This window comes from Felis catus, chromosome B1, assembly GCF_018350175.1.
Source record: "Felis catus isolate Fca126 chromosome B1, F.catus_Fca126_mat1.0, whole genome shotgun sequence".
In the NCBI taxonomy this organism is placed as follows: Eukaryota; Metazoa; Chordata; class Mammalia; order Carnivora; family Felidae; genus Felis; species Felis catus.
The window spans coordinates 21,524,147-21,540,807 of NC_058371.1; the positions used below are offsets into that span (position 1 = coordinate 21,524,147).

General features: G+C 40.1%; 1 protein-coding gene and 1 pseudogene across 5 annotated transcripts in view; one reads left to right on the top strand and one right to left on the bottom strand.

The window, feature by feature from the left end:
• MICU3 (mitochondrial calcium uptake family member 3) overlaps positions 1–16,661 on the bottom strand; it is a 112,453-nt gene that overhangs the window by 81,588 nt on the left and 14,204 nt on the right. The gene's annotated exons all lie outside the window — the stretch shown is intronic.
• On the top strand, positions 2,032–3,400 carry LOC102900106 (annotated as a pseudogene).

Consider the following 16,661-nt stretch of genomic DNA (forward strand, 5'->3'; position numbering starts at 1 on the left):
TCAAAAAAGGGGGAAAAAAGAGGTGGCACTTTAGTAAGATTCAGAGGATACATAAGTGGGTGAAATAAACCAAGTTAAGAAAGAATGGGTAAAAAAGAGAAACAAAATTCACGCTTTAAAGAAATACACATACACACAGACTTTAGAAAAAGTTGTGGAATGGAGTATTGTTTTTTAAAAAGCAAACAGCACATATATTATTAGCCCAATTTTAGACAAGAGTTACTAGCTTTGTTTAGAGAAACCTTCCTCAAGCATAGAGATAGCAACCGAGTCTAGGACCAAATCCAGTGTTCTTCTTTCGACTCTAGACAGCTTGGCACACTGGAATAAAAGTGCATTGTTTTGTACTCCTTCAGGCATATGTTCACCACTTCCCAGTTAGGTAACCTTGGGAAAAATAAGCTCTCTGAACCTTAGCATTTTCAACTGACAAATGGACAAATAAACTCTAGCTCCACAAATTACAAAGACAAATGAAAACTACATGAGAACAATTCCTTCTCCCCTGGCCAACAGAAACAGTTCATCGAGAATCCTCTGTTAATCAGCAGGGTCCAGAAATAGTCTCAGGGCAGCTCAGCCCCATGAGTAAAGTTTGCCGTGTCAAGTGCCTCTGTGGCACTGTAAGTTGGAAGTTTCTAAATATGTTCAAGATGATAAAACTATTCCGATGGCCTGGTATTTCCTTGAGGCTCCCATCTGCCTCATACTCTAGCACCTTTCTCTCAGTTTTTCTGGCTCAGTTCCAAACATCTAGATTATATGGTATGTGGTAGGTATTTCATTTATTTCCTAAGAGCGATGGCTGACCCTTAATGACAAAATCTCTAGCTGTGCACTAAGCCACTGTCTTCTAGGCCTGGCTACATGACTCTAAGATAGTTTTTCTAGGTTGCAAGTCAAAGAAATGAACATAACACACCATTGATAGTCTACTATTTTACCCTAAATGAATCACCTTGAACTTACCCAGTTGTATTAGTTAGCTCAGGCTGCCATAACAAAATACCACAGACTGGACGGCTTAAACAGAAATTCATTTTCTCGTAGTTTTGGAAGCTAGAAGTCCAAGATGGAGGTGCCAGCACAGAAAGTTTCTGGTGAGAAGTCTTTCTGGATGGCAGATGGTCACCTTCTTCCGGAATCCTCACATGGTCTGTCCTCGGTGTGTGGGCACACTCAGAAAGTGTGAGTGAGCTCCCTCTCTTTGTGTCTCTTCTTATAAGGACACTTATCCTATCAGACCAGGAGCCTACCCTTATGACGTCATTTAACCTTATGACTTTCTTAGAGATGCTGTTTCCAAATACAGCCACACGAGGGGCTAGAGTTTTAACATATAAATTTCGGGGGGACACAAACATTCAGTCCAGAACACCAACCACAGAGTGACTCATCGGCCCTTTTTCTCTACTCACTTATACAGGTCTTAAAAATGTTCTGGCAGGTCATTTCCCTCAAGCTGGCATTTTATTCTGGAGGAACTCGAATACTGGCAGATCTGAGTTGGGAGGAACCCTCTCTGTCGGATCCTTTATAAACAAACAAACAAGCGAACATTAAGTAAGATCAGTCCTAGAGTCTTTGGCCTACCTAGATCCCTGTGGAGGGGTAGGCCCGCTTACCAGTCACAATTTCAAGTTCCCTGCCCACCAACCAGCCTTGGCCTACTTGCATCCCAGTGGGAGATCTCCTGCAAGCACATTCCATCACATGGTTCCCTGTCTGCCAACACTGGCCCAAGGGCACACCAGCAGGTGACTTCCAGGTTGCCAGTTCTAGCTGGTATTTCCCTGTCTGCCAGCCTCAGCCCAGCCACTGCGGAAAAGCTCTTGCTGTGAACACGCTTTTTCTCACGAGGCCTAAATCCCAACCTGGGGAGGCAGCTGCCCTTCCAAGTTTGTTTTTTCCTTAGGTTCTCTCTCTTGGCCCTAGAATATTCTTTTGAATTTTGATTCCTTCTCAGTAGCTTTCCTATCATAAATAGTTAATAATTCTTCATATTGAACATTATGCATTCAAATTACCATGTGGTTTCCATCTTCTGACTGGCCCCTGGCACAGAACAGCTTGAAGATGAGTGTCACTGGGTGTTTCACGGTGCTGCCCCAGGAACAAGAAGGGAGGTACGCCAGTGTCCGAGAAAGAAACCACTTCTCCTACAGTTCCCTGCTGCAAGCTCTACTGGCAAAAGAGAAATGTTGGCAAGTTCCAACACCAGCATTACAAGCAGGACAATGAAGGGTAGATCTGAAGGTTACCTGACATAGTAACTGTGCTGCTATCCACACACAAAGTCGCTATCTAATTACATTAAAAAAAAAAAAAAAAAGAAAAAGTTAACACATAGCAAGACCTTCCTATGTGCCTGACCATTTTAAGCTCTCTTAATAATTCTGTAATGTAGGTACTATTACTATCCCTACTTTACAGATGAGGAAAGTGAGGCATAGGCATGTAAACTTAATTAGCTTTGGCAAGGTTCTGCAGTGAAAGACTTGAGATTCAAATCTAGGTATTCTGACTCCAAAGACTACATCTCAACCATCATGTCGTATTGACCTTTGTTTCTATTGCTAAGACAAAAACAAGCTTTAAAAAGTGAAGAGGTTTGTTTCTTTTCTGGAGGCCACTTTCCCCACTGGCCTGACACACCACCAGTGTGGCAAAGTTTCCTCTCATGCTCTTGGGCACAGCTCTGAGCAGCATCACCCTTTAGACCAGAAAGCTGGCGGGCACTGTGGGGAAGAAACCAATTAAGAAGAAAGTGGAGGAGGTGCTAGAAGAGGGGGAAGAATTCATGGGTGTAAAAGGTTCCCAAACATGGAGTGGAAAAGGCAAAGGGGATACTCCTGAAGTGCAAGGGGTCGTGAGAGGAGGACAACACATGGGAGTCAGAAGACAACCCGGACTGCCCTGACCTCAATGCCCAGTTTCTACAGTCACAGAAAACAGTACATGGGACAGATAAATCAGAGGAAGGCAAGCACAAAATTGACTCTGGCTCTGAAAATAAGGGAGAGAACAAACCAAAGAAGAAGAAAGAAGAGTCAGAAAAGCCATGGGACTTTGCCAGTGGTTTGGAGCTGGATGGAGCAGATTACTGGAGCTACAGACTCCAGCGGAGAACTCATGTTCCTGATGAAATGGAAAAAATCTGACGAGGACGACCTGGTCCCCACCAAGGAAGCCAATATCAAGTGCCCACAGCAGGGGGGAGGGGGTCATACCCTTCTCTGAGGAAAGGCTGATGTGGCATTCCTGCCTTTCAGAGGATGGTGGCAAAGAGATGACAAGAATGCACTCTCCCGAGTACCGGCCCCTGTCATACCTGACTGCAGGCTTCAAGTGGGGAGGAGGGAGTTCTACTTGCCTTGACACCACAGGAGTGGCTTGAGAGGATGTCCTTTGAAGAGTCAGCACAGTGTGCTGTGCTCTACAGCAGCCCAAGTAAAGCCCGTCCACGCCATGTAGTTTGCACACCCATCCCAGTGGAGGGGAAGGGGGAGAAGCGGTGCAAGGCAGCTCATTCTGGGTTTTGCTGAGAAAAGCAGAAGGCCTTCCAGGAAGGACAAAACCTGCAGAATGGGTGTGTGGGACAGCAGAAGATACTGTAGATCTTCAAAGACCATCTCCACACCCCACAGCCTGCTTCCCCAAAGTGCTAACGCTGCATTTTTACAGTGTAGCGTGTGTGTAGTGTAGTTTTTGGTAATCACTGGTATGTAATTTGTGGGTACAAGGGATGGGAGTACGAAGGGAGATAGGTAGGATCATTTTTATTAAAATTTGGGGCCTGACTGGGAAAATGGTGTCACAACGGAAAGAACAACTTAATGATGATTTTGTTCTACGTCCAGAATATTTTATCTTAAAAGAAAAATGTCACCAGTGACCTAAATGAGGACTGTAAGAAACTATTTAAAATGCCTGAAACTTATCACCCAAGGTGTTCCTTGCCTGAGCTTAATGCTATTCCCAGGAAAGAACTAAGTGAGTTAATAAATCACCAGCTGCCACTTGTGGGATGGAAACTGGTTGAGGAGGGAAAGTCTTCTATCGGAGCACATACAGGCCCACTGTTCTGTCTTAGCAGTGTTAACTCTTGACGTTAACACGCTTCTTTTTCAATTATAAAGTTATAAATAGCAGCTTGCTCATCCGAGCCATTGGCCAAGGCACTTGGGGAGGGAAAGAAGTGGTACAGAAAGTGGGAAAGTAGGGAAAGAAAGGCCCATGCTCTCAGAATGGAAGAGTCTTGGAGCCTCTCTGTTACTTGAATTTTGAACCCTAAAGCCACTGGTCGCAGCACTGACAGCACAAGTTCACAGAAGCACTTTAAAAGTTGAATGATTTCAAAAGCCCTGGTCTCAGGACATTAAACATTCACACTGGCACAGTGGTTCACTTTAGAACACAAAACAAGACTTTTTCTAATCCTAAGAATTACCTGATACCTGAAAAGCTGTCTTCAGTCACGAGATCCATTAGTTCTTGACACAGTCTAGACCTGCATCTAAAAATCCATTATAAAACCTTTCTAGGCATGTGTTAGTCTTCCTTGAAAACTTTGTTTAAATGTAAACTTCCTACCACATTGTCAGTTTTTGTCTGAAAACTATAGGTTTATTAAAAAAAAGTGAAGAGAAACTCTACTAGAGGCCAATGTTCCTCAATATTGCTATTAAAAAAGATAGCACACATAGATGGTAGTTATCTCTGAAAGAAAACTAGAAAAAATATCAAAATGTTAACAATTATTAATTCTGAGTGGCGGGATATACAGTTCACACCTGAACACAGGTTCACCAATACACAGATTTTTTTTTTCTGAAGTAGCACTGTAAATGTATTTTCTCTGCCTTATGATCTTTTTTTTTTTATTATGAAGTTTATTGTCAAATTGGTCTCCATCCAACACCCACTGCTCATCCCAACAGGTGCCTTCCTCAATGCCCATCACCCACCTTCCCTTCCCTCCCACCCCCCATCAACCCTCAGTTTGTTCTCAGTTTTTAAGAGTCTCTTATGGTTTGCCTCCCTCCCTAACTTTTTTTCTTCCCTTCCCCTCCCCCATGGTCTTCTGTTAAGTTTCTCAGGATCCAGATAAGAGTGAAAGCATATGGTATCTGTCTTTCTCTGTATGACTTATTTCACTTAGTGTAACAATCTCTAGTTCCATCCATGTTGCTACAAAAGGCCATATTTCATTCTTTCTCATTGCCAAGTAGTATTCCATTGTGTACATAAACCACAATTTCTCTATCCATTCATCAGTTGATGGACATTTAGGCTCTTTTCATAATCTGGCTATTGTTGAAAGTGCTGCTATAAACATTTGGGTACAAGTGCCCCTATGCATCAGCACTCCTGTACCCCTTGGGTAAATTCCTAGCAGTGCAATTGCTGGGTCATAGGGTAGATCTATTTTTAATTTTTTCAGGAACCTCCACACTGTTTTGCAGACTGGCTGCAGCAGTTTGCATTCCCACCAGCAGTGCAAGAGGGTTCCCGTTTCTCCAAATCCTCTCCAGCATCTATAGTCTCCTGATTTGTTCATTTTAGCCACTCTGACCTGCATGAGGTGGTATCTCAGTGTGGTTTTGATTTGTATTTCCCTAATGAGGGGTGACGTTGAGCACCTTTTCATGTACCTGTTGGCCATCTGGATGTCTATTCATGTTTTCTGCCCATTTCTTCACTGGATTATTTGTTTTTCGGGTGTGGAGTTTTTGGTGAGTTCTTTATAGATTTTGGATACTAGCCCTTTGTCTGATATGTCATTTGCAAATATCTTTTCCCATTCCATTGGGTGCCTTTTAGTTTTGTTGTTTCCTTTGTAGTGCAGAGGCTTTTTATCTTGATGAGGTCCCAATAGTTCATTTTTGCTTTTAATTCCCTTGCCTTTGGAGATGTGTCAAGTAAGAAATTGCTGTGGCTGAGGTCAGAGAGGTTTTTTCCTGCTTCTCCTCTAGGGTTTTGATGGTTTCCTGTCTCATATTCAGGTTCTTTATCCATTTTGAGTTTATTTTTGTGAATGGTGTAAGAAAGTGGTCTAGTTTCAAATTCTTCTGCATGTTGCTGTCTAGTTCTCCCAGTACCACTTGTTAAAGAGGCTTTTTTCCATTGGATATTCTTTCCTGCTTTGTCAAAGATTAGTTGGCCATACTTTTGTGGGTCCAATTCTGGAGTCTCTATTCTATTCCATTGGTCTAGGTGTCTGTTTTTGTGCCAATACCATGCTGTCTTGATGATGACAGCTTTGTAGTAGAGGCTAAAGACTGGGATTGTGATGCCTCCCGCTTTGGTCTTCTTCTTCAAAATTACTTTGGCTATTCGGGGTCTTTTGTGGTTCCATACAAATTTTAGGATTACTTACTCTAGCTTCAAGAACAATGCTGGTGCAATTTTGTTTGGGATTGATTGAATGTGTAGATTGCTTTGGGTAGTATTGACATTTTGACAATATTTATTCTTCCAATCCATGAGCAGGGAATGTCTTTCCATTTCTTTATATCTTCTTCAATTACCTTCATAAGCTTTCTATAGTTTTCAGCACACCGATCTTTTACGTCTTTGGTTAGATTTATTCCTAGGTATTTTATGCTTCTTGGTGCAGTTGTGAATGGGATCAGTTTCTTTATTTGTCTTTCTGTTGCTTCATTGTTAGTGTATAAGAATGCAACTGATTTCCGTACATTGATTTTCTATCCTGCAACTTTGCTGGATTCATGTATCAGTTCTAGCAGACTTTTGGTGGAGTCTATTGGATTTTCCATGTATAATATCATGTCATCTGCAAAAAGTGAAAGCTTGACTTCATCTTTGCCAATTTGGATGCCTTTGATTTCCTTTTGTTGTCTGATTGCTGATGCTAGAACTTCCAACACTATGTTAAACCACAGCAGTGAGAGTGGACATCCTGTCGTGTCCTTGATCTCAGGGGGAAAGCTCTCAGTTTTTCCCACCTGAGGATGATATTAGCTGTTGGCTTTTCATAAATGGCTTTTATGATCTTTAAGTATATTCCTTTTATCCTGACTTCCTCAAGGGTTTTTATTAAGAAAGTATGCTGAATTTTGTCAAATGCTTTTTCTGCATCGATTGACAGGATCATACGGTTCTTTTCTTTTATTAATGTGATGTATCACATTGATTGATTTGCGAATGTTGAACCAGCCCTGCAGCCCAGGAATGAATTCCACTTCATCATGGTGAATAATTCATTTTATATGCTGTTGAATTCGATTTGCTAGTGTCTTACTGAGAATTTTTGCATCCATATTCATCAGGGATATTGGCCTGTAGTTCTTTTTTTTTTGCTGGGTCTCTGTCTGGTTTGGGAATCAAAGTAATGCTGGCTTCACAGAATGAGTCTGGAAGTTTTCCTTCCCTTTCTGTTTTTTGGAATAGCTTGAGAAGGATAGGTATTATCTCTGCTTCAAATGTTGGTAGAATTCACCTGGGAAGCCATCTGGTCCTGGACTCTTATTTGTTGAGAGATTTTTGATAACTTATTCAATTTCTTTGCCGGTTATGGGTCTGTTCAAGTTTTCTATTTCTTCCTGTTTGAGTTTTGGAAGTGTGTGGGTGCTTGGAATTTGTCCGTTTCTTCCAGGTTGTCCAGTTTGTTGGCATATAGTTTTTCATAGTATTCCCTGATTACTGCTTGTATTTCTGAGGGATTGGTTGTAATAATTCCATTTTCATTCATGATTTTATCTATGTGGGTCATCTCCCTTTTCTTTTTGAGAAGCCTGGCTAGAGGTTTATCAATTATGTTCATTTTTTCAAAAAACCAACTCTTGGTTTCATTGATCTGCTCTACAGTTTTTTTAGATTCTATATTGTTTATTTCTGCTCTGATATTTATTATTTCTTTTCTTCTGCTGGGTTTGGGGTATCTGCTGTTCTCCTTCTATTTCCTTAGGTGTTAGATTTTTGATTTGGGATTTTTCTTGTTTCTTAAGATAGGCCTGGATTGCAATGTATTTTCCTCTCAGGTCTGCCTTTGCTGCATCCCAAAGCGTTTGGATTGTTGGATTTACATTTTCATTTGTTTTCATATATTTTTACATTTCTTCTCTAATTGCCTGGCTGACCCATTCATTCTTTAGTAGGGTGTTCTTTAATCTCCATGCTTTTGGAGGTTTTCCAGACTTTTTCCTGTGGTTGATTTCAAGTTTCATAACATTGTGGTCTGAAAGCGTGCATGGTATGATCTCTTTTATACTTATTAAGGGCTGTTGTGTGACCCAGTATGTGATCTATCTTGGAGAATACTGAACGTGCACTCGAGAAGGAAGTATATTCTGTTGCTATGGGATGCAGAGTTCTATATATATATGTCAAATCCATCTGATCCAATGTTATCATTCAGGGCCCTTGTTTCTTTATTGATCCTGTGTCTAGATGATCTACCCATTGTTGTAAGAGGGGTATTAAAGTCCCCTGCAATTACCAGATTCTTATCAATAAGGTTGCCTACGTTTGTGATTGTTTTATATATTTGGGGACTCCTGTATTCGGTGCATAGACATTTATAATTGTTAGCTCTTCCAGATGGATAGACCCTTAATTATTATATAATGCCCCTTCTTCATCTCGTTACAACCTTTAATGTAAAGTCTAGTTTGTCTGATACAAGTATGGCTACTCCAGCTTTCTTTTGACTTCCAGTAGCATGATAGATAGTTCTCCATCCCCTCACTTTCAATCTGAAGGTGTCCTCAGGTCTAAAATGACTCTCTTGTAGACAGCAAATAGATGGGTCTTGTTTTTTTATCCATTCTGATACCATATGTCTTTTGGTTGGAACATTTAGTCCATTTACATTCATTGCTATTATTGGAAGATAAGGGTTTAGAGTCATTGTGATGTCTGTAGGTTTCATGCTTGCAGTGATGTCTCTGGTACTTTGTGGTCCTTGCAACATTTCACTCACAGAATCCCCTTTAGGATCTCTTGCAGAGTTGGTTTAGTGGTGATGAATTCCTTCTGTTTTTGTCTGGGAAAACCTTTATCTCTCCTATTCTGAATGACAGACTTGCTGGATAAAGGATTCTCAGCTGTATATTTTTTTCTGTTCATCACATTGAAGATTTCCTGCAGTTCCTTTCTGGCTTGCCAAGTTTCAGTAGATAGGTCTGCCACTACTCTTATGTGTCTCCCTTTGTAAGTCAGAGCCTGTTTATCCCTAGCTACTTTCAGAATTCTCTCTTTATCCTTGTATTTTGCCAGTTTCAGTATGATATGTCATGCAGAAGATCGATTCAAGTTACCTCTGAAGGGAGTTCTGTGTGCCTCCTGGATTTCAATGCCTGTTTCCTTCTCCAGATCAGGGAACTTCTCAGCTATGATTTGTTCAAGTACACCTTCAGCCCCTTTCTCTCACTTCTTCTTCCTCTGTAATTCCTATGATACGGATATTGTTCCATTTGATTGCATCACTTAGTTCTCTAATTCTCCCCTAATACTCCTGGATTTTTTTATCTTTTTGTCACTTTCCTCTTTTTCCATAATTTTATCTTCTAATTCATCTATTCTCTCCTCTGTTTCTTCAACCTGTGCTATGGCCACCTCCATTTTATTTTGCACCTCATTTACAGCATTTTTTAGCTCCTCATGACTATTTCTTAGTCCCTTGATCTCTGTAGCAATAGATTCTCTGCTGTCCTCTATGCTTTTTTCAAGCCCAGCGATTAACTTTATGACTATTATTCTAAATTCTTGTTCCATTATATTGCTTAAATCGTTTTTGATCAATTCATTAGTTGTTGCTACTTCCTGGAGTTTCTTTTGAGGAGAGTTCTTCCGTTTCCTCATTATGGGTAGTCCCTGGGGTGGCTCCAAAGTGCAGAGCACTTCCCCTGTGCTGTCTGGAGTAACTTGTGTTGGTGGGCAGGGCTGCAGTCAGACTGGATGTCTGCCCCCAGCCCACTGCTGGGCCACAGTCAGACTGGTGAGTACCTTATCTTCCCTTTACCCAGGGGCAGGACTCACTGTGGAGTGGTGTGGCCCATGCCTGGGCTACTTGTACACTGCCAGACTTGTGGTGTTGCTTCGATGGGATTTGGCATATTAGCCAGGGTAGATTCGCAAGGTACACAGGGGAAGGAGGGGCAGGCTTAGCTCGCTTTGCCCCTGGTGGTCCCCTGTGGGAGGGGCCCTGCAGCACCGGGAAAGAGGTAGGCCCATCGGAGGGATGGATCCACAGAAGCACAGCATTGGGCGTTTGCACGGTGCAAGCAAGTTTGGTGATGGGAACTGGTTCCCTTTGGGATTTCGGCTGGGGTATGGGAGAGGGAAATGGTGCTTACCAGCCCCTTTATTCCCCTGCCAAGCTGAGCTCTGTCTTCCAGGGCTCAACAACTCTCCCTCCCGGTGTCCTCTCGCCCTCCCCACTACCTGAGAGCAGAGCTGTTGACTTTTAACATTCCAGATGTTAAGTCCCGCTGGCTGTCAGAACTCATAGAGTCCAGCCCCTCTGTTTTTGCAAGCCAGACTTCAGGGGTCTGTCTTGCCGGGTAGGCTGCCCCTCCACCGCCCCGGCTCCCTCCTGCCAGTCCTTGTAGCATGCACTATCTCTCTGCCCTTCCTACTGTCTTCCATGGGCCTCTTGTCTACGCTTTCTCCAGTGAGTCCATTCTGCTAGTCTTCTGGTAGTTTTCTGGGTTATTTAGGCTGATGTGGGTGGAATCTAAGCAATCAGCAGGACACAGAGAGCCCAGGGTCCTCCTATGCCACCATCTTCCCCAGGTCCTTATGATCTTGTTAGTAACATTTTTCTCTAGCGTACCTTGTTGTCAGAATAAAGTGTATGCATATTATAATATTTGCACATAATACATATCACATACAAAATATGTGTTAATCAACTATTTATATTATCAGTAAGGCTTCTGGTAAACAGTAGGGTATTAAGTTTGGAAGGAGTCAAAAGTCATATGTAGAATTTTGACTGCACAGGAGGTTGGTACCCATACCCCTGAATTGTTCAGGGGTCAACTGTACAATATTTACATACCTTTTCAATTTAGCAAAAGCAACTTCAAAAAGAGAATAAGAAAAAAGCACTAAATGTATAAAATCTTAAAAACAATTCAATTTTTCAATTGTAGAAATTATTATTGAAAAGGATTAACAAGTTTGTATAATATTACTTAGTTTTGGCAGTTTATTCCCAACACACTGGCATTTTATTTTCTGAGAGAACTTAAATGTCCCTTGAATAAATAAGAATAAAAGCTTAAAAAGCATTATCTGGGACAAAGTTTATAAACTAATGTTTTAATTTATAAAACGGATTTAAAACATATATACAATGGAATATTGTTCAGCCAAATGAAATCTTGCCATTTGCAATGATATGGACAGAGCTAGAGGGTATAATGCTAAGCGAAATAAGTCAGAGAAAGACAAATACCAGATGATTTCACTTATATGTGTTATTTAATAAACAAAACAAACAAGCAAAGGGAAAAAATAGAAAGAGAGAGATAAATCAAGAAACAGACTCTTAATTTTGGAGAACAAACTGTTGGTTCCCAGAGGGGAGGTAGGCAGGGGTGCGGGTGAAATTGGTGATAGGGATTAAGGAGTGCATTTGCTGTGATGAGCACCAGGTAATGTATGGAATGTTGAATTGCTATGTACACCTGAAACATTAATATAGCATGTTAATTAATGGAATAAAAATAAAAACTTCAAAAAATGAAGTTTAGAGAGGATTAAAAGATGGGAACAAGATTAAAGCAACTACTAGTAATAATCAAAATATTAAGAAGAATAGAGTGATGTTAAGATTAAAGAACTATATAGCTGAAATGGGCCTTACAAATTCAAATCAATCATGCTATCTATGACATTTCATAGAAGTCATAGATTCCTATGACATTCAAGAAGAGTGATAACCCTGAAAGGTTAAATGACTCAGTTACTGTTACAAAGACAGACTGTGGCAGAACATTAAAACTGAACCCAATTTTTAAAAATGTTTATTTATTTTTGAGTGTGAGCAGTAGAGAGGCAGAGACAGGGGAGACAAAGAATCTGAAGCACGCTCCAGGCTCTGAGCTGTCAGCACAGAGCCTGATATGGGGCTTGAACTCACGAACCATGAGATCATGACCTGAGCTGAAGTCGGATGCTTAACCAACAGCAACCCAGGTGCCCGGAGATATAAACATTTTTAAAGGCATAATTAATACATAGTTTCTAACTTCATTCTCAAGGTTTTATACTTAGAGAGTATTATATGAGATTCAGTTTCATAATCTAGGAGAAAGTTTAAATATTCCCATCTAGAAAGTTGCCTATGAAGAAAGAGTAAAAGGCTGATGCTCAAGGAAACAGAGTAAGTTCTTCGCTATCCCCAAATTCAGAACTATGCAGTGTTTCTTTGCAGGAACCATAGCAGGCTCATAAATTTCTAGCACATTATGAAGTATACACCTGGAAAGTGGCTCCAGATCAGGTTCAAAGAGGTGGTGGTTGTAGAGATTAAGCCAACTAATTTCTCCTACCACAAGGAAACTTGTAAGGCTTGAGGTAGGGAGGCAGATTCTCCTTTACTCTTTAGGTTTCATCAATGCAGTGACATTTATTTTTGCAGACTGCAATTTACTCAGATTACCTGAGGACAACATAAAGTCTACACCTAACATTGTGATATTTAATACACATACTTCCAATTAAAATTCCATTTAAACTTGAGGAGCTATCAGTTCCTATAATGAGAATTAAAAAGTTTGAAGTAATTGGTGGTACAAATATATATTAATTATATTAATGAAGTCATTAATCCTTCTTCCTAGGCATACAGCTAGAGTACATTTCCCAGGATCTCTGGCACTTAGATATGACCCATCTGACTCAGTTTAGAAGTGACACGTGCCACTTCCAAGCCTGGCCCGTGAAACTGTCCCTGTGTATTCCTCTATGCTCCACCACCACCACCAACAACCACTATCACCACCTTTTTGGTTAACTCATTTGTTGACACTCTGGGGAACCTTAGAAGCCACTTATTGAAGACGGTAGAGTCACTATCAATCTACATCTCGGAATGACTGCGTGAAGGTGAGCCACATACAGGAGACTTCTATCAACCTACACACAACCCTAGAAATATTACATAAACAATAAATAAGCTTTTATTTGGGTTAATCCACTGAAACCTGAAAGTCTACTTGTTAGTATAAACTAGCTTACCCTAATAAGATCATATTTGAATACAATTCTGTATATTAAATTGATCCTAAATCTTGGAGACGATGTGAATGTCCTGACAAGAAACAGAAAATGAAAGTTTATAATTAGATATTCTGGTATTTCTTTTTGGAGAAGGGTACATTACAAATGTGATATATTCTACAAATTAAGGAGAAGCTATCCAAGGATTTTATGTGGCCAAGGGTGGAATATTTTCATTTTCAAGAATCTTCCTTAATCAGTAAAACTTTGCCTTAAACATACTCCCACGAGTTTAACATTCTTATGGAACTAAATGAATCTGGTCGCCTGTCTTCTATCAATTTTGTTTTTTTGTTTGTTCATGTATTTTGTCATTGAGAGGACAAAGGCCCTCTGCTCTTCTCTGCCACCAACGTCACTTAGGCACTAATATCTGGCAAGTAAGTTCTGAGTCACTAATACTGATGGAGGCAGATATGCCCTGGTTCTGTCATTTACCACCTTGTCAATGGCAGCCTGTAGGCATTCCTACTCACTTATCAAAGAGGACTCTAAAACCTAACTCATGATTTTCCCCATCGCTCCAAATCATGTCAGAGAGAACTTCAACATTCAAGGAGATGGCCCCCTCTAATAACTTAGCCTCAAAGCTGTCTGACTCCCAACTTCAAAACTCAAGGACAGAATTATACATTATCATTCCACCTCTTGGGCTACTGGGTACGGCTGGAGAAAAATCATGGACTGTAAACTCCTTTCTTTAGTTTCTCAGGAAGTTTCCTTCATTCCTGTTGAACTAAAAGTGAGAGACAGATAAAGGCATATTTAGTTGTGAAGTAGTGATAAATGAGCAAATTTACTTCTGATAGATCATTTCCTCTGTGAAAAATGGAAGTCATTCACTTGAGACAGGGCAAAGTGAGGTGTGCTGCAGGTAGAGAGAAACACATTTTCAAGTAGCTGTTGTGGCATTAAAAACTGAGGTGTTGGGGACATGTAAAAAACTGTTAAACATGTCTCCTTGTGCACAGGTTTCCGTTTCTCAAGAGTTTATACCTAAAGAGAATTTCTGAGTTATTAGACATGTGAATCTCCAATTTACTATATAATGTTAACCTATTTTTCAAAGATTTGTATTCCTACCAAGAGTATGAGAATTTTTGTTGCCAAAAGTTATTGTCAGTGTTTTTAATTTTATCAGTCTAATTAATAAGAAATGGTACTTCAGGGGCACCTGGGTGGCTCAGTCGGTTAAGCATCCAACTTTTGATTTCGGCTCAGGTCATGATCTCACAGTTGGTGAATTCGAGCCCCTCTTTGGGCTCTGTACTAACAGTATGGAGCCTGCTTGGGATTTGCTCTCTCCCTCTCTCTCTGCTCTCCCCTGCTCACGTGCTCGCTTTCTCTCTCAAGAATAAATACATTTGTAAAAACTTTAAATACTTCATAATGGTTATAATTGTATTTCCCTATTATTAGTGATGTTGAACATTTTCTCATGTGTTTGGTCTTCTGAGTATTTTTCTCTTGAATGGCCTGTTCAGACTCCCTGTTCATTTTTCTATTGTGTTGTCTTTTTTCAAATTTGCTTTGCAGATCATTGCTATTTATTCTGGATACTTATTCTTTGAAAGTCCTATGTATTATAAATATCTTCTGCCATTCCAAGACTTCTTTCTATTTTATTAGGTATTTTTGTTTTAATGAAGTGAAATGTAGCAGTATTTTCCATTCTAGATTGTGCTGTTTGTCTTGTTTTGAAAATCCTCCCCCACCTAGGGTCAAAATTTTATCTTCATATATATTCCTCTCAGTATCTTGGAAGTTTTTTTTTTTTTTTAATCACATTTAGGACTCTGGATTTAAATCACATTTAGGACACCTGGATTATTATGACATGAAGTAGACATCTAAGTTTATTTTTGTTTCCCACATAGAACACTTTACCTTTAATCAAGTCTTATCTTCACTGTTCAATATTTGAGAGCTACCTTGTTTTAACTACTTTCAATATAATATTATTATTTTTGATGTAGTATGCAATGTTTAAGAATTACCTCATTTTTTTACCAATTTTTTTTTGGTCACATCTTTACTTAAATTCTAGTTAACATACAGTGCAATACTGGTTTCAGAATTCAGTGATTCTTGACCTACATACAACACCCATTGCTCATCAAAACAAGTGTCCTCTTCAGTACCCATCACCCAACTAGCCCGTCTCCCCACCCACCTCCCTCCATCAACCCTCAGTTTGTTCTCTACCATTAAGAGTCTCTTGTGGTTTCCCTCTCTTCTCTCTGCCCCCCTTCTCATATGCTCTGTTTTGTTTCTTAAATTCCACATGAGTGAAATCATATGGTATTTGTCTTTCTGTGACTTATTTCGCTTAGCAAAATACACTCTAGTTCCATCCATGTCATGGCAAAACTCAAGATTTCATTCTTTTTAAAAATTTTTTTTAATGTTTATTTATTTTTGAGACAGAGAGATATGGTATAGGTAGGGGTGGGACAGAGACAGAGGTAACAGAATCCGAAGCAGGCTCCAGGCTCCATGCTGTCAGCAAAGGGCCTGACACTGGCCTCAAACTCACAGACTGTAAGATCATGACCTGAGCTGAAGTCAGACGCTTAATCGACTGAGCCACCCAGGCACCCCTTTAATGTTTATTTTTGAGAGAGAGAGAGAGAGAGAGAGAGAGAGAGAGAGAGAGAGCGCGCGCGCAAGTGGGGGAATGGCAGAGAGAGAAGGAGACACAGAAACCAAAGTAGGCTCCAGGCTCCAAGCTGTGAGTTCGAGCTGCACATTGGGCTCTGTGCTAAGTCCAAGATCATGATCTGACCCTGAAGTTGGGCACTTAGCTGACTGAGCCACCCAGGCAACCCAGGATTTCATTCTTTTTAATGGCTGAATAATATTCATTGTATATATACACCACATCTCGTTTATCCATTCATCACTAGTCGACAGACATTTGGTATTTGGGTCTCTCCATAGTCTGGGTATTGTTGATAATGCTGCTACAAACACCAGGGTGTGTGTATCCCTTCGAATCTGATTTTTATCCTTTGGGTACATACCTAATAATGCAATTGCTGGATTATAGAGTAGTTCTATTTATTTATTTATTCACTATTCCTTCTTGAATTTCACCCTTTATTTTATGTTAATTTCTTCCTCATATCCACTCTTTAATAGGTCTTTCAAAGATGATCTGAAACTAGTAAACTGTTTCAATCCTTAAAAATTAATCTATTTTATACTCATTCCTAAATGACAATTTAGTTAGGTATAGAAACCTAAGATGGCAGTTACTGTCTCTCAGCATTTAGAAGACATATTATACTGTCTTCGGGCTTCTATCCATTGCCACAAATTAGCCTTCCTTCAATCAGGACAACTACTATCCCTAGTATAAACCTGTCCTGCTTCTCTTTATCTTTGATTTTACAGTTTTCCTA